The 22,006-nt window shown below is 40.9% G+C and overlaps 1 long non-coding RNA gene across 1 annotated transcript in view; it reads left to right on the forward strand.

Annotated features, from left to right (window-relative positions):
* The first annotated feature begins 3,370 nt into the window (after nt 1-3,370).
* Nucleotides 3,371-22,006, forward strand: part of LOC136115751 (uncharacterized) — a 70,635-nt gene continuing 51,999 nt past the window's right edge. The window contains exons 1-2 of the long non-coding RNA XR_011736311.1: nt 3,371-4,036; nt 7,458-7,531. This is a non-coding gene — a long non-coding RNA (uncharacterized lncRNA). The remainder of the gene's footprint in view (nt 4,037-7,457; nt 7,532-22,006) is intronic.

Below are 22,006 nucleotides of genomic sequence, written 5' to 3' on the forward strand. Positions count from 1 at the left end.
ATAGTGTATTCTTGATCTGTGGAGACAGAGCCTGGCCAGGAATTCCTTCCAATGCTGTTGGAGGACCATGTAGTTTGGGACAATTAACTCTCTTAACACCCAATGTATCTATGATAATAGATCACAGACGAGTAAGACAGGAAAAATGCTTTTTGCATGTATATGAGTCAAAATGCGATGATAATGTAGATTTTTGGGGATCAGGGTTAAGGGTTTTAGGATCTCATGTATCTGGTGTTGGCACAGCTAAAGCTTCAAATACTTCAGAAAACTAAGGATGCTGGTTAGCTAAGCAAACCAACAGAACTTCTAAGGTTTTAAGTGGACCTTTGTTAGATGTAGATTCTCTAAGACATGCTACACTGCAGAATAGAGCCACAATAGACTTTTTGTTATTAGTTCAAGGACATGGGTGTGAAAATTTTGATGGGGTTTGTTAAATAAATTGTTTAGTGGCTGGGGGCTTCCAGGGTTGTTGTTTTCAGTAGTGAAAATGGGACTGATTTTGTTGATGATTGTTGTGGTTGTGTTACTAATGCTGCAGCAGAGAAATCATGCATGACAAAGAGCCCTGCAGCAGATGATGAAGGCAACTTTTTTAGCACAAATACAAAAAGGGGGAATTGTGGGACTACAGTAGGTCTGTGGATTCCCTGAATGAGGGCATGGGAACAGAAATTAGCCTTGAAGATATGAGAGATGTGAGTAAGAGAGTATCCGGAGATGTTAAGGAGGTACCCGTGAGAGAGAAGGGAGTAGAAGAGTAACACTGATGATAGCAAAATTAGCCAATGAGATGTTACTGCTATAACTTGTAACCAATAGTGAAGAGACACATGAATTGGTAAAACTGTATAAAAATGCACTTGTGGCAATAAATGGCATCTACTACTATCATCCTGGAAGAACTTGGTCTATGTCGTTTGTCCATCTCAACCACAACAATGGAGCAGTACTCTATCCAATGAAACAGAGTATGGGCTCAACGGAAGTGAAATAAATGGCAAACCATTGATGTTGATGCATGTGTTGTGTGAGAACAACAAGGACTTATCTGTGAAAGTAATACCATGAAAGCTCAAGACCAGGTTGCACTAAAATCTCCCACTATTGCCCCAGCAAAACCCAGGTCTCGTCACCATTTCCTGTGAAAAGCTGCTGGCTCTTGACACTTCTCACTGCTGCTCTGGTTTTTCACTACCTCTGAAATTTCTTCACTGCTTCAAGATCTGCCACTTGGCAGCTAACTGAGTTGGCACCAGAGCAGCTCCCCTTGGCAAGTGACAGGTGGTGGTTTTGGTTACATCACATATAGATCTCTTGCCATTGCCTTGGCAATGCCCAGGTCTTTTCAGCTTCTCCCATGAGAATCTCCTAGATTTATCTCACTACTGCCCAGGTTTTTCCCTGCCACTGGAAAACCCTCACTGTGCCAAGATCTACCACCTCGCTGCAGACAGGGTCGACACTGGAGCAGCTCCCCTCAGCAACTGACTGGTGGTGTCGGTTACACTGCATTTATACCACCCACTGTTGCCCTGGCAATGCCCAGGTCTTGTCAGCATCTCCCAAGAAAGAGTCACTGGCTCCTGGTGGTTCCTGCCACTGCCCTGGTGTTTCCCTGCCTTGAGTAAACCCTTACTGCACTGAGATCTGCCAATTTGCTGCAAACCAGGTCTGCACCAGAGCACCTCCCCTTGGCAACTGACTGGTGAGGGTGTCAGTTACACCACATTTATATCTCCCAATTACGCCCTGGAAATGCCCAGAGTTCATCAGTGTCTCCTGCAAGAGAACTGCCAGCTCCTGCCTTTTCTCGCCACTGCCCTGGCATTTCCCTGCCTTGGAAAAACCATCACTGCATTGAGATCTGCTGTTTCACTGAAGACCAGATGGACATCGGAGAAGCTCCCCTCAGTGACTGACTGGTGGTGGTGTCAGTTACACAGCATTTAAAACTCATGTTGTTGACCTGGCAAAACACAAGTCTCATCAGCGTCTCACACGAGAGAGCTGTCAGCTCCTGGAGGTTCTTGCTGCTGCCTTAGCATTTCCCTGCCTCAATAAAACCCTCATTGCATTGAGATCTGCCACTTAGCTGCAGGCCAGGTCAGCACCTGAGTGGTTCCTCTCGGTGACTGACTGGTGGTGGTGTCATTTACATAGTGTTTAAATCTCCTGTTGTTGCCCTGGAAACTCATAAGTCTCAGCATCTCATGCGAGAGAGCTGTGGGCTTCTGGCTGTTCTTGCCGCTGCCCTGGTTTTTCACGGCCTTGATAAAACCCTGACTATGCAGAGATCTTCTACTTCACTGCAGACTGGGTCTGCACCAGAGCAGTTCCCATCAGCAATTCACAGGTGGCAGTGTCAGTTACAGCGTGTTTAAATCTCCTGCCATTGCCCTGGCAAATCCCAGGTCTCAGTCTCCCATGAGAAGCTGTCAGCTCCTGGTGGTTTTCAACACTGCCCTGATGCTTCCCTGCCTTGGAAAAAAACCCTTACTGTGCCAAGATCTGCCATTTTGTTGAGGACCTGATCAGCACTGGATTAGCTCCCCTTGGCCACTGAATGATGATGGTGTCAGTTACAGTGCATTTAAGTCTTCTGCTGTGCCCTTGGCAACTCCCAGGTCTTGTCAGTGTCTCCTGTGAGAAGCTTCCAGCTCTTGATGGTTCTCACTGGTGCCCTGGCATTTCCCCACCTCAGAAAAACCTACACTGTGCCAAGATGTGCCCCTTTGCTGCAGACCAGGTCAGCACTGGATTAGCTCCCCTCGGCAATTGACTGCTGGTGGTGTCCGTTACACTGCATTTAAATCTTCTGCTATGCCCTTGGCAACTCCCAGGTCTTGTCCACGTCTCCCATTAGAAGCTGCTGGCTCCTGGCAGTTTTCGCTGCTGCCCTTGGACTTCCCTGCCTCGGAAAACCCCACACTGCTTCAAGATCTGCCGATTTGCTGCACACTGGGTTGGCACCAAAGGAGCTCCCCTTGGCAACTGACTGCTAGTGGTGTCATTTACAGAGTATTAAATCTCCTGCTGTTGCCCTGGCAATGCCCAGGTCTTGTCTGTGTCTCTTGGGAGAGAGCTGCCACCTCCCGGCTGTTATCGCCGCTGCCCTGTTTTTTTCCAGGCCTCAATAAAACCCTCACTACACCAACATCTGCTTTGGTGCAGACCAGGTAAGCACCAGAATAGCACCCCTCAGAAACTGATTGGTGGTGGTGTCAGTTACATCATATTTAAATCTCCCGCTGTTCCCTGGCAACACCCAGGTCTCATCAGCATCTCACAAGAGATAACCGCTAGCTCCTGGCTGTTTTTTCCTCTGCCCTGTTTTTTTACCAGTTTTGCTAAATCCATCACGACGCTGATATCTGCCACATCACTACAGAACAGGTAGGCATCAGAGCAGCTCCCCTTGCCAACTCACTGATGGTGGTGTTGGTTACACCACATTTAAATCTCCTGCCATTGCCCTTCCAATGCCCAGGTCTCATCAGTGACTCCTGCAAGAGAAGCTGACAGCGCCCGGCCATTCTCGACATTGCCCTGCCTAGGAAAAACCCTCACTGCACCAAGATCTTCTGCTTCCCTGCAGACCGGGACTGCACCGGAGCGGCGCCCCTCAGCGATTGACTGCTGGTGGTATCGGTTAAAACGGTATTTTAATCATCTGCCGTTGCCCTGGCAACGCCCAGGTCTCCTCAGCTTCTCCCGTGAGAAGCTGCTAGCTCCTGCCGATTCTCACTGCTGCCCTGGTGTTTCCCTGCCTCGGAACAATCCTCACAGCGCCAAGATCTGCTGCTTCGCTGCCGACCGGGTCGGCAAAAAGTAGCTCCTCTTGGGGACTAACTTGTGGGGTCGGTTCCACCAAATTCAAATCTCCTGCCGTTGCCCTGGCAACACCCAGGTCTTGTTAGCGTCTCCTGCGAGAAGATGCCGGCTCCTGGCGGTTCTCAGCGCTGCCCTGTTTTTCCCTCGGACTTGGAAAAGCCTTCACTGCACCGAGATCTGTCGCTTCGCTGCAGACCAGGTAGGCACCAGAGCAGCTCCCCTTGCCGACCACGGGTAGTGGTGTCAGTTACACTGCATTTAAATCTTTAAATCTCCTGCCCTTGCCCTTCCAATGCCCATGTCTCGTTTGCGTCTCCTGCGAGAGAAGCTGACGGCTCCTGGCAGTTCTCAATGCTGCCCTGGCATTTCCTTGCCTCAGAAAAACCCTCACTGAGCCGAGATCTGCTGGTTTGTAGCAGTCCGGGTCGGCACCAGGGAAGCTCCCCATGGCGACTGACGTAGTGGTGTAGGTTACACCGAATTTAAATCTCCCGCTATTGTCCTGGCAACACCCAGGTCACATCAGCGTCTCCCCCGAGAGAGCCGTCAGCTCCTGGCAGCTCGCGCCGCTGCCCTGGCATTTCCCTGCCTTGGAAATCCCTAACTGCATCGAGATCTGCTGCTTCGGTGCAGACCGGGTCGGTAGCAGAGCACCTACCCTCAGCAACTGACCGGCGGTGGTGTCGGTTACACCGTGTTTAAATCTCCTGCCATTGCCCTAGGAACTCCCAGGTCTCGTCAGCGTCTCCCGTGAGAAGCTGCCGGCTCCTGGTGGTTCTCGCCGCTGCCCTGACGTTTCCCTGTCTCGAAAAACCCCCACCGTGCCGTGAACTTCCGCTTCGCTGCGGAGCGGATCGGCACTGGAACAGTTCTTCTCGGCGACTGACTAGCGGAAGCGGTTATACCGCGTTTAAATCTTCCACCGTTGCGTTGACAACGCCCAGCTCCCGTCAGTGTATCCCGACCTAGAGCTGCTAGCGCCTGATGGTTCTTTCCGCTCTCCGGGCATTTCCCTGCCTTCAGATAACCCTCATTGCGCCGTGATCTGCAGCTTCGCTGCAGACCAGTTCGGCACCAGAGCAGCTCCCCTCTGCGGCTGACTAGCAGTAGCGGTTACACCACGCTTAAATCTCCCGCCGTTGCCCTAGCAACGCCCAGGTCTCATTAGCATATCCCGCGAGAGAGCTGCCAGCTCCTGGCGGTTCTCGCCGCTGCCCTGGCGTTTCCCTGACCTGGGAAAACCTTAAATGCGCCGTGATCTGCAGCTTCACTGTAAAGTGGATCAGTGCTGGATCAGCTCCCCTCGGCGAATGATTGGTGGTGTCGGTTACATCACATTTAAATCTCCTGCCGTTGCCTTGCTAATGTCAAGGTCTCGTCAGCGTCTCCCACAAGAGAGCAGCCGGCTCCTGGTGGTTCTCGCCCCTGCCCTGCCGTTTCCCTCACTGCTCCGAGATCTGCTGCTTCGCTGCAGACCTGGAGCAGCTCCCCTCGGCGACTGACTGGAGGTAGCGGTTACACCACATTTAAATCTCCCGCTGTTGCCCTGGCAAGGCCCAGGTCTCGTTAGCATCTCCTGCAAGAGAGCAGCTGTCTCCTTGTGGCTCTCTCTGCTGCCATGTCGTTTCCCTGCCTCGGAAAAACCCTCATTGTGCCAAGATATGCTGCTTCACTGCAGACCAAGTCGGCACCGGAGCAGCTCTCTTCAGTGACTGACTTGTGATGGCAGTTACGGCGCATTTAAATCATCAGGTGTTGCCCCAGCAACGCCCAGGTCTCATCAGCATATCTGGCAAGAGAGCTGCCCCAGCGCTTCCCTGCCTTGGAAAACCCTCACTGTTCCGAGATCTGCTGCTTCACTGCAGACCGGGGCAGCAGCGGAGCAGCTCCCCTCGGCCACTGACTGGTGTTGGTGTCAGTTACACCTCGTTTAAATCCTCCGCCGTTGCCCTACAAAGGCCCAGGTCTCCTCAGCGTCTCCCACGAGAGAGCTGCTGGCTCCTAGCCGTTCTCACCGCTATCCTGACGTTTCCTTTCCTCAGAAAATCCCTTACTGCACTATCTGCCACTTCGCTACAAACCAGGTCGGCACCGGAGCAGTTCCCCTTGGCAAATGAACACAACTTAACATTAATTATAGATCCTGATCAATTTCCTGTTGGGACCAGGTCTTCCATTAATTAGGAAGTAATTATAATTTTTTTGCTAAATGCTACAGAGAGAAATCTAAACTCCTGTTTGTCCCTGGAATAGCAGTAGAGAGAAATAAAATGGTATATTTCAGTGAAGCGCCAAAGCTAAAATAAAAAACATTTTCGATTTTAAAAGTCTATTTCTGGCTACAATTTTTACATTAAAAATGAAAAATCTGGCTTAACTAACGAAACATTGTCTGTCTTCATTCTCAGTTATACATTCTGGAAAAATGGATTAATGCTTTTCTAAATATTTTTAGGTTTAAAATACTGTTAATGTTTGAAAAAATATTTTAACAGATTGTGAAAAACTATATAATATTTATTATTTAAAATGTAAAAGAACCATTTTTTTCATTTACAGGATGAGATTTGTACCTTAAATTCTGGGGTTTTTTGTGATCATAAAGAACACTAGCTGGTTTACTTGCTGTTTTAATGATAAGTGCTACAATAATATGGTAGTTATAAAAATTAGTATTTGTTAAGAAATTATATCATAAATAGATCAGAGTCTGTACTTTAAGGAAAGGAATTCAACAATATTGTAGAATAAGCAAATTAATGCAATAACTTCATACTGAGATGTAGATGACAAATATTTAGTCATACTGAAATCAAAATATGAAGAGCCATTGCTTTTCTACATGCATGGAGTTACAAGCCAGCCTGGTGCTTTTCTCCCTTATATAAACAACAAAAAGAGTGTAAGTAGGATGGTAGCAAGTGAAACCAGAAGAATTCCTCTAAAAGTCATGTAAGCAGCCTCCATAAAATGATAACAAGAAAAGTTTGAAGCTAGGAATTCATAGCTTACTTTCCTTGAACATTTCCACAGAATTCTGTGAAGAAATGCCAATTTATCAGCATTAGTTACATCCTCAGTTTTCGTGTTGTTTTTCAAATGGTCTTGTGCATTCTTTATCACAACATCAGGAAAGGTTTTGCCAGTATGACTTCTAAGTCAGTTGTATTATTGCACTTGTATAAAACTCTACAGCCAGTGCATGTATTTCAGCACCTTTTGTCTTTTACCTGTTTGAAGGATGTACTGAACTCATAGGCCTCATCCCATAGGGTCACAGTTTCTTCCCTTAATGGAAAATTTCAGAGAAAATTCTGTGGAGAACCTTATGGCATTTTCTTCTTTTTTATTTTTTTTTTCAATTTAAGTATATTTATTTGTGAATTGCATGCATATTTTTACCCAATAATAATTGCACTTTCAATGTTAACACAAAGGTGAAATGAATAAAGCAAAATCAGTAAATTGTTTTATCACCTAGAGAGAAAGAAAAGTTTTCACTTAGCTCTATCTACTAACAGGAAGTTCCAGAAAATAATAAAGGTTATTTGTAGCATACCAGATACGGGTAAGAGCACTTCTCAACTCCCTAGTACAATTATCTTGTATCTCTTTTGCAGGTGCAGCAGGTACAGAGTGAGCTAAGCATAGGGAATGGACACCTGAGCTTTCTAGCAAGCATGGTGATGCAGAGGTAAGGGATAATTTTTGATTGGAAGAGGTCACCTAAAGATTACTATTCTCTGAAGCAAGGGGTGGACAAAATAAAAAATTGTGACTTTTTAGAAGCCTCTCTGAAATGAACCAGTGCACATTACTGCTTAGACAGAGCTGATTGTATGAGTAGTCTAACTCTAAAAGAAGAGCACTCAATCAAAAGAAAATCACAAGTGCTTTCCTTTCTAATATTAATAATTTGATGAACTATTTAGTGGCTTACTTGCACTGATACTGTAGCAAGATCTTTATTCTTTTTAAAGGGCGCTAGTGCTTTTTTTAAGAGAGACATAACATTATTATAATAGAATACAATAATGTGAACACTTAAGAATATAAGTAACTTCCATCATATAAGTAGTTCCACAGAAGTCAACAGTGCTTTGAGTGCTTCCCTGATTGCAATTCTGAGCACTTGGTGCTATTTATTTTATTTTGATTCATTGAAGTTTATGTGAATTATGTTCACTCTAGAAATATATTGTCTAAAGATTTTTTATATTTATATTGACACAATATACAGCTATGGTACAATTTTTATAAATGCCAGAGGGTAAGGTACCTTTTCCAAATGTACCAACATGCATCGTGAACTGACATCTCTGCAAACTGCTTCTGTTTCTGTCATGTTCACAATTATTGTACCTGAGCTTATTCTTGCAAGAAATTACTTACAAAACAATTACTTATTTGCGAACTTTATCCATGTAAGGTTTCTCATGGCAGTTTAAGGGCCCATTCTTGCCAATACTTATAGATGTGAGTAGCTTCTGTGAAAGTCAAGACAACTTGCTTAGAAGAACAAATGTTACCTGGGACTATGAGCTTAGGGTTAATGTGATCTGAAGACCCAAACTAAGCCAGCTTTCACCAGCTGTGAACACCCCATATACTTATGATAAAACAGTAGGAGATTTGCCTAAGGAAGCCAAGCATATAACCCCAACCTCAGTGCATGATCAGATTCCCCTGACTGGTTATGCACCTCGCCCTTTTATTAAATTGGTTACACTATTTTGTTATTATGTGTGTGTCTTGAACTTATTGGCTGTTACTCATGTAATACTTATTTGAAGAAAAGATTAGAATAGAATAGGATAGAATAGAACTATTAAGCTAGAATCGATGGGGGAAGGGGATACCAACAGGATAGATGAAGGTAAGACAAGGGGTTAGCATGGCATTGCCTGAGGGTGGCAATGCTAATGGGAGCATTTACACTGCTTCAGGGAGCACTGGGGGCTTAGGCGCATACCTGAAATGCTTGTACACCAATGCACACAGTATGAGAAACAAACAGGATGAACTGAAAGCATTGGCCAGTTCCCAGAGCTATGATGTCATTGGTACTAGTGACACTTGGTGGAATGAGCCCCAGGACTAGAGTGCTGGGATGAAGAGCTACAGGCTGTTGAGGAGGGATAGGCAGGGCAGGTGAGGTGGAGGAGATGCACCATATGTGAGGGAGAGGTGTGACTCTACAACCCTTACAGTTAGGGATTAAGTGGCTGAGAGCCTCTGGGTGAAGATTAGGGGGATGGAAAACAAAGGAAATGTTGCAGTGGGTTTCTACTACTGATAGCCCAGCCAGGATGTTAGCACTGATGAGTTGTTGTATAGGTAATTAGGAGAAATGTCAGGATCAGTAGCCCTTGTCCTTATGGGAGATTTCAACTTCTCAGGCATCAACTGGGAATATCATACTGCAGTGATAAGCAGGTCTTGGAAATTCTTGAAGTTTGTAGGAGATAGCTTTTTGTCACAAGTACTCAGTGAGCCAACTAGGAAAGATGCCCTCCTAGACTTGTTTGTGAATAGAGAAGGACTCATGGGGGATGTGATGGTAGGTGACTGTCTTGGCTACAGTGATCATGAAATGACTGAGTTTAAAATTTTCAATGTAATGAGAAAAAAGGTCAGCAAAGTTGCTACCCTGGACTTCAGGAGAGCAAACTTTAAGGTATGATTCAGGAAACTATTTAGATGAGTACACTGGGAATCTGCCTTTGAGGGCTTAGGAGTCCATGAGTGCTGGTCAGTCTTTAAGAACCACCTTTTAGAAGCACAAAAGCAGGCAATTCCACTGTGTCCAAAGTCAAGCAAGTGGGGCAGAAGGTCAGCTTGGCTGAACAGGGAACTCCTCATGGAGCTCAAGAGGAAAAAAAAATAATTGTATGATCTCTGGAAGCAAGGTCAAGCTGCCCAGGAAGAGTACAGAGCTGTAGTTTGTATATGCAGGGAAGAGACATGACCTTACTGGAACAGATTGCCCAGAGAGGTAGTAGATGCCCCATCCTTGGAAATATTCAGAGTCAGTCTGGATGGGGCTCTGAGCAACCAGATCTAGTTGAAGATGTCCCTGCTCATTGTGGGGGGTTGGACTAGGTGACCTTTGAAGGTCCCTTCCAACCCAAACCATTCTATGATTCTATTATTCTATAACAGGCCAAAGCTCAACTAGAGTTGAAACTGAACAGTGTTGAAGGGCTTTTTTAAGTATGTCAATAACAAGAGGAGGTCTAAAGCAAACATTGGACCGATACTTGTTGAAGATAGTCATCTGTCTAATAGAGATGAAGAAAAAGTGGAAGCATTCAATGCATTTTTTTACCTCAGTCTTTAACAATACCTTGGGTTACCGAGTCCCCTGAATCAGAGGACCATGACTGCGGGAACAGTGACCTTCCATGTATGGACACTGAAATTTTAAAGGACCAGCTGTATCAGCTGAATGTTCACAAGACCATGGGACCTGATGATATTCATCCCAGAGTACTGAAGGAACTAGTAGATGACATGGCAGGCCCCCTCTCGATCATCTACCAATTGTCTTGGGAGTCTGGGGAGGTCCTTGTTAACTGGAAGCTAGCCAGTATTATTCCCATCTACAAAAAGGGCGTGAGGGAAGATGCAGAGAACTATAGACCTGATAGTCTAACCTCAGTTCCTGGAAAAATTATGGAGAAGATTATACTGTGTTGAAAGACATTTAAAGAATAATGCAATCATCAGGCACAGTCAACATGGGTTCACAAAAGGAAAGTCTTGTTTAACTAATTTGATCTCTTTCTTCTATAAGGTCATCCGTATAGACATCCTTATGGACAAAGGGAAGGCAGTGGTTGTAGGGTTTTTTGGATTTAAGTAAGGGTTTTGATACTGTCCCTCACAGCATACTTCTAGACAAGTTGTCCAACTGTGGGATGAGTGGGTTCACGGTGTGCTGGGTGAAGAACTGGCTGAAGGGGAGGGCTCAAGGGCTGTAGTGAATGGGGCTACATCTGCTGTCACCAGCAGTGTTCCTCAGGGTTCAATTCTAAGGCCAGGTCTGTTCAGTATATTTATATCAATCATCTGGATGCAGGAATTTAATGCACCATTACCAAGTTTGCTGATGATACTAAACTGGAAGGTGCTGCTGACTCTCTCAAGGGACAAGAGGCCTTCCAGAGGGATCTAGACAAACTGGAACATTGGGAAATCAGTCATCAGTGGCATTAAATTTAACAAGACCAAATGCCAGATTCTGCACCTAGGACAGAGTAATGCCAGGCACAGGTATACACTGGGAGAGGAGTGGCTGGAGAGCAGCCCTGGAGAAAGGTGGGTGCTGTAGGTGTTGGTTGACAGTGGGCTCAACATGAGTCAGCAGTGTGCCCTGGCAACCAGGAGTGCAAACTGCATCCTGGGGTGCATCAAACACAGTATAACCAGCTGGTCAAAAGAGGTGATTATCCCGCTGTATTTAGCATTGGTGGCAGCCTCCCCTTGAGTATTGCGTATAGTTCTGGGCCCCACAATTTAAGAAGGATGTTAAGGTCCTTGAATGCATCCAGAGGAGGACAATGCTGATAAAAGGGCTGTAAGGAATGTCCAATGAGGAGCAGCTGAGGACTCTGAGTTTTTCTAGTTTGGAAAGAAGGAGACTGAGGGGCAACCTCATTGCTCTCTACAGCTTCCTGAGGAGGGGAAGTGGAGAGGGAGGTGCTGATCTCTTCTCCCTGGTATGCAGTGATTGAACGCATGGGAACGGTTCAAAGATGCACCAGGGGAGGTTTAGACTAGACATTAGGAAGCATTTATTTACCAAGAGGGTGGTCAAACACTGGAACAGGCTTCAACATTTGTCCTGAAGAACAGATTAACTTCAATAACAATGCATAAATTTCCACATTATTTTCCAAAGCATGCAGTAAACTATATAAGTAAAGACTTCAGATGGAAGACGTACAAAATTATTAATATCTACTTTTTTAAGTATATGTTTATGGATTGGAAGTTGTCATTAACAGAATTGTTAGAATTTGATTTTTTTACAAAACAATTTGCTGGGTTACAGTTTTGTGGTCATAGCTAGATGTATAAAAATATTTATAAAAACAACACCTCATCGATATAATTCGCTCCTTATAAAAAAAATGTGTAAAGCAGTCCCTTCATTGCAGGTTTTTTATAGGGACAAATGAATGCAAGTGTTAACAAGGCCTAATCTTCTCCTTTGTATTTGTTTCTTCATTAAGCTCCAACTATGCTTTTACCTTTGCATTGAAGATTTTATGAGAAGATAGAATGACAGGCTTGGCTTCTCCCAGTGCAGCTGGCACTGTTGAGGCCCAAAGCCTGAGTCTGTTGTAGTGGGATCATGAGAGATGCGTTCAGAGCACAGTTTGCCTGTCAGTTTCCCATCCACCTCAGAGCTCTCAGCTCCATTCCTGAATCCTCTTAATGAGGAGTGGAGAACAATACCAGTATTGTTGTTTCTATTTGGGATCCTGTGGAAGGAATAATTGCTGTTTATTTGTACTACCCAAACTCTATTGACAATTACTTCTAAAGCCACTGATTAACTCTGCTCTCTGCTTCAGCACAAATAGCTATTGAGCTAGACACATGACAACTTTTCTATCTCTAATAGTCTTTTAGTTTACTGAAGTCTCATAGTTTATTGAATATTGCTTAGGTGTGATATTTGGCACAGAAACAACAATGCACCTTAATTTACACTCATCTATATCATGTGAACAAATGAGAAATTTGTGCTTTGATCTGATGCTGGAAATGCAACAAAAAAAAAGCAATTCTGAAAAGTACTCCTCTGATTTCTCTTTCCCTGTTTTCTTTACAACTGTTGGTAATAAAAAGAACCTTCTAATTAACACTGGCATTTCTCAGCAATTAATCTTTATTAAATTTTTATGCCTAAATATATAGCACAAAAATACTAATTAATTGTAAGCATCATAAGGATAGTGCTACAGACTTTGTTTTGGTTTTGTAAACCAAGCAAACTGAAACTATTGCTAAGTCTATTTCTAGGATGCTGGTAGTAATTTTAGTCTGTCAAATCATTTGGTCTTTCCTCACCCTCCTCCCTCCATATCTCCCCCATGCAGCCTGCTGCCAGCACTATGCAAAACACAATCATGAATATGCATAGTTGTGGAGATTCACGGTAATTTTTCAGGGTTATCCGATGTGACATTTATAGGATAGCAGCATACATCCATTTAAATGAGAGTGACAAATATCTTATTCTTTTTATTTCTATTGTATTTTTAATATTTCTTTGGTCTCTCCTGGGAGCAGTGTAAACTAGTAGGAATTTGAATAAAATATTTTAAAAATCAATTACTTTACTAGCATACTGCTTTTTAAAGCTTCACATTTTTTGTCTACATGTGATATGTATACATGCAAGATAGTCTGTCTTACCTGAAGATTAATTATTTACACAAAATGGATAGAAGTCTTTTTGTAGATATTTTACATATTATTATGTTACCTACAGATAATAACGGAGAGTAAAATGTCTGTTATATTGGACTGATTTCTGAAAATGAGTTTGGTCTAATTACTTCAATAATCTGATCACCCACCTGATAGAATGATTTAGCAAGCTTCTCATTTTTATTCTAAGTGCAGACTTTTGAAACAATGACACTAAATTGTCTCTTGGTAACTATGACATATTGGAATTATGTTCTAGATATATTCAGCCTGGAGAAGAGAAGGCTCCAGGGAGACCGTACTGCAGCCTTTCAGTACTTAAAAGGGGCTTATAAGAAAGATGGGGACAGACTTTTTGGGAAGGCCTGTTACAATAGGACAAGGAGTAACGGTTTTAAACTAAAGGAGGGGAGATTCAGGCTAGACACAAGGAAGAAATTTTTTACAATGAGGGTGATAAAACACTGGAACAGGTTGCCCAGAGAGGTGGTAGATGCCCCATCCTTGGAAATATTCAGAGTCAGTCTGGACGGGGCTCTGAGCAACCTGATCTAGTTGAAGATGTCTCTGCTCATTGCAGGGGGTTGGACTAGATGACCTTTGAAGGTCCCTTCTAACCAAAACTATTCTATGATTCAATGATCTATTGCATATCCTAGAGGTTTGGATATTATTTTTATTAAATAAATTAATCAGGACCTAGCCTAAGAATTTCCTAATTGTAATTATTACTAATAATGACTATTAATTATTAACATTTTTGTTCTGTATACTTTAAGCAGCTAGCACATCAGCTAGACCTTCAAATTCATGACATGATTTCATTTGATATCAATAAAGTTACTTGCAGATGAAGGTATAATGCATTGTAAGACCTCAAAATATCATTAGATATTCACCATTTATTAGTATGCAACAGTAAGGTTGAGAAGTCTAGCATTTTATAAAAAAACAAATAAAACTGCCTGTTACACTGGAAATACATTATTACTGGATACTGCTATAGAGTTAATTAATTTGCAAAAACATATGTGTTATTTAGGCTGTCATGTGCTCCAAAATATTCACAAAACAATGCATGCAGTATCAGTCCTATATGAATCCTTCAGTCTTAACAGAAATTATTATATGGTTATATACCTAAACTTAAAAAGTATTGCAGACCAAATTAAAGAGAAAGCCCAATTTTAATTGTATATGTTCTTAGTTGAACTTACTCTCTGTTCATAAAATTTAAGAGTACACTTAATTGTGTCATAAATACATCACTGCATTTACACTTATGAAATAAGCCATAGTTTTTGTTTTATTCATTAATATTTTACTGATGTCATCTATAGATTTTTTTTAAATGTACATAAACCCAATCCTGTCTTTCATGTGTAACAATGTAGTGGAAGAGAAGTTCACTGAAAGTGCTGTCTTTTGTTATTATATGAGATCTCAAATTTAATTGGGGAAATAAGCCGGAAAGTAATGAAACAACGGAATGAGTGAGAAACCTTTGCTTTATATAACATAGATCTGTTAAATGTAACATTTTACATTTATTTGTTTCAAGTGACTGTATGTACATACACTATAAACCTGACTGCAATACACTACAAAAATAGCTCACAACTGTGTTATTGCATATGAAATAATAAAGAATACGGTACATATCCAAATGAATGGGTATGCATGTGTGTGAATGTGTGTGCATGCATGTACATCACACCTGAAAATCAATATGGTTCCCAAGTATTATATTTTAAATTATAAAATTTATAATCTGTCAGAACATCCATGAAGACCAAATGAATTTATTTACATGGCTTTTTTTTTTTCAGAAAACATGGATATCCAAATATATAAATGTAGGAATTTTATCTGTTTACTTTACATATGCATTTTGTATTCAGAAGTAATGTAAGGAGTGTCTAACATTTATCCTGTTCTGCTCTGTGTTCATAAAGGGTCCAAACCTGAACACCACTGAACACAAACTCTCACTGTGGTTTCACACTAGTGAACCCAGAGCTGTCCCCTTGAAAATGCTCAGTGCCTTACAGACATGGGACCAAAACAAACATTAGGACACAGTTCTCAGGTACATGTAAATTGTTACAACCCATCTGAATGAAATATACTAGGAAAATTTGTGTCGGCTGGGGATTTGTCCCTATGTATTTTCAGTACATTTTTTAATGATAGTATATCCTAATTTTTGAAGAATAAGCCATTGAACTGAGCCTGCATTTGTTCTCTGTTTTCAGTTTTCAGACTAAGCTAAGTTTTAAAAGCTGTTCAGCAAAGACTAGAGATTTCGAAGTAGTGTTTAAGTGGATATGCTTACTAAGGTCCTGATCCTGCCAGATGCTAAGCGGCTCACAGAAGGTACCAACATCTTGTCAAAATTATTGGAAGAGTTATCTGGAGATCATCACCTTGAAAATGTGTAATATATATTCCTTTAAATTAGTAACAAGTCAAAGCATTGTACTAGCCTTCATTAAAAGAGAAGGCTTGGTTTATTTAAAATTTTATTAGATTGAGTTTTTATCAGTACCAGCTATCAAGACTTGAATACTAATCATCACCAAAATATTTTATGAACCTATCAGATGATGAAAATGAATTAGTGCTATGTTATAAATTTACTACCTGCAAACTCACATGTAACAGTTGCTCATATTTTTCATACTGCTTGCAAAATACTACTTGATGCATACAGTAGGTAGAAAAATACATCTGTCTACAGAAACATAGAAAGGTATAAAAATCTTTCCTTGGTATTTATTTATAACTTTTTTTCAAAAGATTATTTTAATTCATTTTAAAAATACATTATAATTTTATTTATGGAAAGCAAACTTCTGGAATTAAATAGACGCATTTTACAAATTCCACATAGTAAGTGTGATATTTTTCTTTTGAATTGTTGAGGAGCAAAAATAGTTTGGTGGCAAACATCTGTTTAGTAATCATATAAGATAAATTCATAATAAATACAGAAAATATATTTATTTACTGTTAATGCTAAACCAGCCTTTATTTATCTTAGAAGATTTTTCAGCTATGAATGGAAAATAAACTTTCCTTCAAGATGTCTGTGAATTGAATAATAAATGTCAGGTCTAAATTCTGTATAAAAATCAGTTTGGTTTAATCCTGGATATTATTCAGTATGCAAATAGATACTGGAGGTTTCTCCTGGTCTGCTGTCATATGGCAATTTACAGACACTGGTACACTATATGTATATATGTTCTCCTCCTGCTCCTTCCCCTCCATCTGAAGACTTGGTCTCAGCTGCCTGCCTTTCACAGAAAACCACAAACCAAGAAAACATATCAGTAATAGCGCCCTGTAAATTAACTTGACGTATTTGATGCAGAAAAAAAGCTTACAAAACACACTGAAAACAAAAGCCACTCAGGACCTGCACTACATATATTGTGGATTTAAGAGCTCTGGAAGGTGGTTATTCTATTATAAGCAGTACACGGCCTTCATCTTCTTTGTTAAGACAATTCAGTCATTCTTTGATAAAGCTGAGGTATTTGTCAAATTAAAAAAAAATTAACAACCATAAAGTCAATTAACATCAAAAAAGGACATTGCTAATTATGGGCTTGGCTTTATTTTGCATTTAAAAAATGTTAATATTTTTAAATATGCTATTCTTAAAAGATAAATTGGAACTATTAATATTAATTTACCGATAATAAGGTGCACTACATAACTAAAATATAAAAAAATTAATGTTACCATTTTATGATTAGCATGTACCATGTTAAGCATGAGTTATGAAAACACTGTTGTATCTTGAAAATATTTTCCAATAACTGATATTATTTAGTTTTATCAGGCTACAACAATAAAAAATAACACTATATATATTGATGATATATAGTTCCTCCATTTTTTCCTTTTTTTTTATTTGAAATTACAAGATATTCCTCATAAATTCACAAGAAGTAGAATACTATCATTCTTATCATAGGCATGCACTTTATATTATTAAATGAGACTAATATCTTTCAAAAAGACAGAGAATTTTCAAACAGAAGCAAAACAATTCACATCAAGATGATTCTGTCTGGGGTTTGGATTTTTATTTTGTAAGTGTAGTATTTTTGCAAGACTGCCTGCGTAGTAAAGCAATTTAGAGTGGAGGATATTTTTAGACTACATTCATTTCAGGGGTGGAGGCCATCCAGTAAGATATAAATGTATTAGTAATTCATGTTGTTTCTGTGCTTCTATTGTACTCTAAGCTTCCATCATGGCTGAGACATGAGGAGCTGGCATCCAGACAGTGCAACAAGGCAAAAGACCCGTTCATTGAAAAAACAGAAAATGGGGGTTCTCCCTCTCCTCCATTATCCCCACTAGTTATTACCATGCTTCTTTATTTTAAAAATATGGGTAAACTGCTATAGGTTAGAAAGTTAAATCTGGACAGTCTGTTAAAGAATATTATTAAACTTTTTCATCCAGAACAGAGATCTTCTCATTCTGGTCTTTCAAGAGTTTCAATCTACCCATTCAAAAAGATGACAGAAAAATGAACTTCAATGTGCAAGCATTAAACATTTAAATTCTCTACTCCTTGGTCATTATACTGATGGCCATATTTTACCCCCTCCTCCACTATACTTTTGCTGATTTCACTTCATTTCCATGGCCTCATTATGCATATAGTTCTATTGATATAGCACAGTGCAAAGCAAAACCTATATACAGAGATAGGGCAGGGCAATGAAGATGATTAAGGGAGTGGAGCATCTCCCTTATGAGGAAAGGCTGAGGGAGCTGGGGCTCTTTAGCTTGGAGAAGAGGAGACTGAGGGGTGACCTCATGAATGTTTACAAATATATAAAGGGTGAGTGTCAGGAGGATGGAGCCAGGCTCTTCTTGGTGACAAACCAGTGGTAGGACAAGGGGTAATGGGTTCAAACTGGAACACAAGAGGTTCCACTTAAATTTGAGAAGAAACTTCTTCTCAGTAAGGGTAACAGAACACTGGAACAGACTGCCCATGGGGGTTGTGGAGTCTCCTACTCTGGAGACATTCAAAACCCACCTGGACACATTCCTGTGTAACCTCATCTAGGTGCTCCTGCTCCAGCAAGGGGATTGGACTAGGTGATCTTTCGAGGTCCCTTCCAATCCCTAACATTCTGTGATTCTGTGATATTTTTTCTCTTTAAAATTGTTCCATTCATCTGATATTAGGATTTAATTTATCAATATATTTCAACCTTAAATCAAATGTATCTTTTTGCTTATAACATAATAATGGATTTACAACTATTTAAGAAAATGAAAAGTCAGTGTCTAAACTTCCTCAAAAAATCTTTTGATTTAGTAATACATCGAGGGGTTTTGTTGATATCTGTTTAAGCAAATATAGTAGCCATAGGTAACAGGTAAGAAGTACTATTATATTTATGATGAGTGAGATATCTGCTATATACCTATCTATATGGATCTTAATAAAGTGATATTATAAAATATATTTTTGAATTGCACATATAAGCTTCAATATGGACAGCTAACCTTCAGTTTCAAGGGCTTCTGCTTTCCTTGCATCTTACAACAGAGAGATTGTATCCTATTATTAATTCAGGCTTTTCTTCTACTGCACCAAGTATATTTTGATGTTACGGAAATTTGAGGATGATTCAAAACTGATTTCAGTGGATCTGCTAACCAGAGGGAATGTTTCAGAATGAGGTCCTTGGTTTCTATTCAAAAGTCAGTGATAGAGGGTTTAATGTAGCCCACTTAAAATGGAACAGTAAACTCCCACTGACTGCAATGGGAGCACAACTGGGTTCATGTTGACAGATGTATAATTTCACACAATCAAAACATTTTATTTGCTTTCAGCATTTTAAGGATGCAAAAGGAAGAATTTGGCTGCTTGAGCTTTATCTTTTATGATACTAAGTACCTTCAGTTCTGTGGAATTCCTACATGGGACATGAAACAATTTCTAACATCCTGTGGGAATATGGAATTAATCAAATACAACATCATTGAACTTCTTTCTAAACAAGAACGATTTTTAGTAGTGCTAAAATGATTGGCCGTAATACAATGCCACCAATATCACCTTCCTCCAAGAAACTAGAAGGCGAAACTTATTTTCTTTCTGAAAGGAGAATATCTCTCAAGCTAATCTTAAAGAATAGAACTATGCCCTCATCTCCTTGTTTCAGAGCATCTTCTAGTAAAATTGGTTTACAACTCATTGATATGATGTCACATCAGTAAAATAACTCCATGACTGAGAGGAGGAAACATCTGCCTCCTTAAGATTACCTGTAAGAATTTGCCTGCACCTTCCCAGGAGCTGCCACAATCACTCAGTTCAAAGACAGCTATATGCAGTGCATACTTTTAAATAAAATAATGCACTGTGTAGTGCTTTTAATTGCTATGTTATTCTCTCTCTCTTTCAAATATTTCTTGCAGTGATTAATTAGAATATCTTTCAACAGTTGTTTTCATTCTCATAACATTTATTTTGCATGGGCCATAGTCCATAAAAACTGGAAGATACAATCTAGGAATATGGATTACTGGACTCCAGGTCTTCAAAACAGTAAACAAACTACTGAACCTCACTGAAGCTCTATAAATCTGTACCAATCCACCATGTGTAGTCTGTCCAGAACTAGAGTCTTGTTCTCTGTGGCAATAGTTTCATACAGGTTATATATATATATTTAGACCTAAAGGCTTTGTCTTGGTATACATATTATTACAGTAGTTTTTTAACAGCAATTTTTCTTTGTTGTAAGTATGTGTGATTGACAGAATGGCAATCCACAGAAAACTCCACATTGAACAAGGAACTGATAGACAGTCCTTCTGTACAGAGGAGTTCCTGTTGGTTATCTCAAATGAGTCCTTACCAAGCACAGGTGGAGGGCTGAGAGGTGACCTTCAAAATTGCCTGTTTCACTCTGTGTCTCCTTGGGAAATCTAGGCACGTTTATCATCTTTTTTTTTTTTTTTTCACATTACAAAGCTTTAGTTTGACGTGCCTAAGAAGTCCATCTAGATCTCACCCTAGAAATTTTTTCTGTGTAAGGAAATTAAGATCAGGTTCAAATATTATGGTCAGAATTTGCAAAAGTGTTTTCCATCTGAATAAATTCAGCGATAGAGCAGAATCTAACCTACAATACCTACAATAATTTAAATACCATTATACTTTTCCTGTTCAGCTTCATTCAGTCAGGGATTGTAAAGGGTCTGGCTGGGATGGGGTTAACTTTACTCATAGGAGCCCATATGGTGCTGTGATTTGCATTTGTGGATAACACATCAATGTTTTTATTATTGCTGAGCAGAGCTTTCACAGCATCCAGGCTTTCTCTCTTTCCCACTCTGCCCTGGCCCCCACTCTCATGCAGTGAGTAGGCTGGGGGTGGGCAAGAGGTTGGGAGGAGACACTGCTGGGACAGCTGAGCTGAAATGATATTCCATACCATAGGACATCATGCTCAGCAATAAAAGCTCAGGAAAAGGAGGAGGAAGGGGAGATGTTTGTGGTTATAGCATTTGTCTTCCTAAGCAACTTCTATGCATGCTGAGGCCCTGCTTCCCAGGAAGTGGCTAAACATCTGCCTGACAATGGGAAGTAGCGAATTAATTCCTCTTTTTGCTTAGCTTGCACGCTCTCCCTATTAAATTGTCATTATATTGATCCATGGCTCTTCTCACCTTTCTTCTATTTCCTCTGTCCTGTGGGAGAGAGAAGTGAGCAGCTATATGGGTGTTTAGCTGTTGACCAGGATCAACCCACCATAGCCCCTTTTGGTCTCCAATGTAGGGCTTAAGATAATGACAGATTTGATTGGAGCGTTTATCGGATTGCATTTATAGTTGTTCAGCAGTTAATTGGCAGGCTCCTGCATTAGTCACAGAGCTTGCTTGCTTTCCTGTATAAAAGAGTCCAGAGCTTGTTAGTGGCTTCTGTCAGCTTTTTCTGTTTGCTGTACCACTTATCACCATACTCTCCTGTGACTGGGAACATTTTTTATAACAACGATGACCATGCACTTGGGCTGGCATATGCCCATGGCATTGCTGCCATTTCTGTGCTCCACAAGCTACCTTGCGGCTTATTTTTACTGAATCAGAAATTTGTATTTAGTAATTATGGTGGGTTGACCTTGGCTGGATGCCAGACACCCACCCAACTGCTCTCTCATTCCTTCCTCTCAAAAGGACAGGGGGAGAAAATAAGATGGAAAAGCTTATGGGTTGAGATACAGACAGGGAGATCACTTATCAATTACCATCACTGGTAAAACAGACTCGACTTGGGGAAAATTAATTTAATTTAATTTATTGCCAATTTAAAATAGATTCAGGTAGTGAGAAACAAAGACAAAACTAAAAAACACCTTCCTCCACCCTTCTTCCCAGGCTCTACTTCATTTCCAACTCTGCTACATCCTATCCACCCTGAGCAGCTCAGAGATGGGGAATGGGGATTGCAATCAGTTCATAACACTGTCTCTGCTGCTCCTTAATTCTCACACTTTCCCTCTGCTCTAGCATAGAGTCCTTCCCACAGCATACAGTCCTTCAGGGAAAGACTACTCCAGCATGGCTCCCCCATGGTCCACAGTTCCTCCCAGAAAACCTGCTCCTGTGTGGACTTCTCTCTATGAGCCACCTATCAAAGCTTTTCCACTTAATCTCAATACATTAGGAGAGG

The sequence above is a fragment of the Patagioenas fasciata genome, chromosome W (assembly GCF_037038585.1).
Source record: "Patagioenas fasciata isolate bPatFas1 chromosome W, bPatFas1.hap1, whole genome shotgun sequence".
Lineage (NCBI taxonomy): Eukaryota > Metazoa > Chordata > Aves > Columbiformes > Columbidae > Patagioenas > Patagioenas fasciata.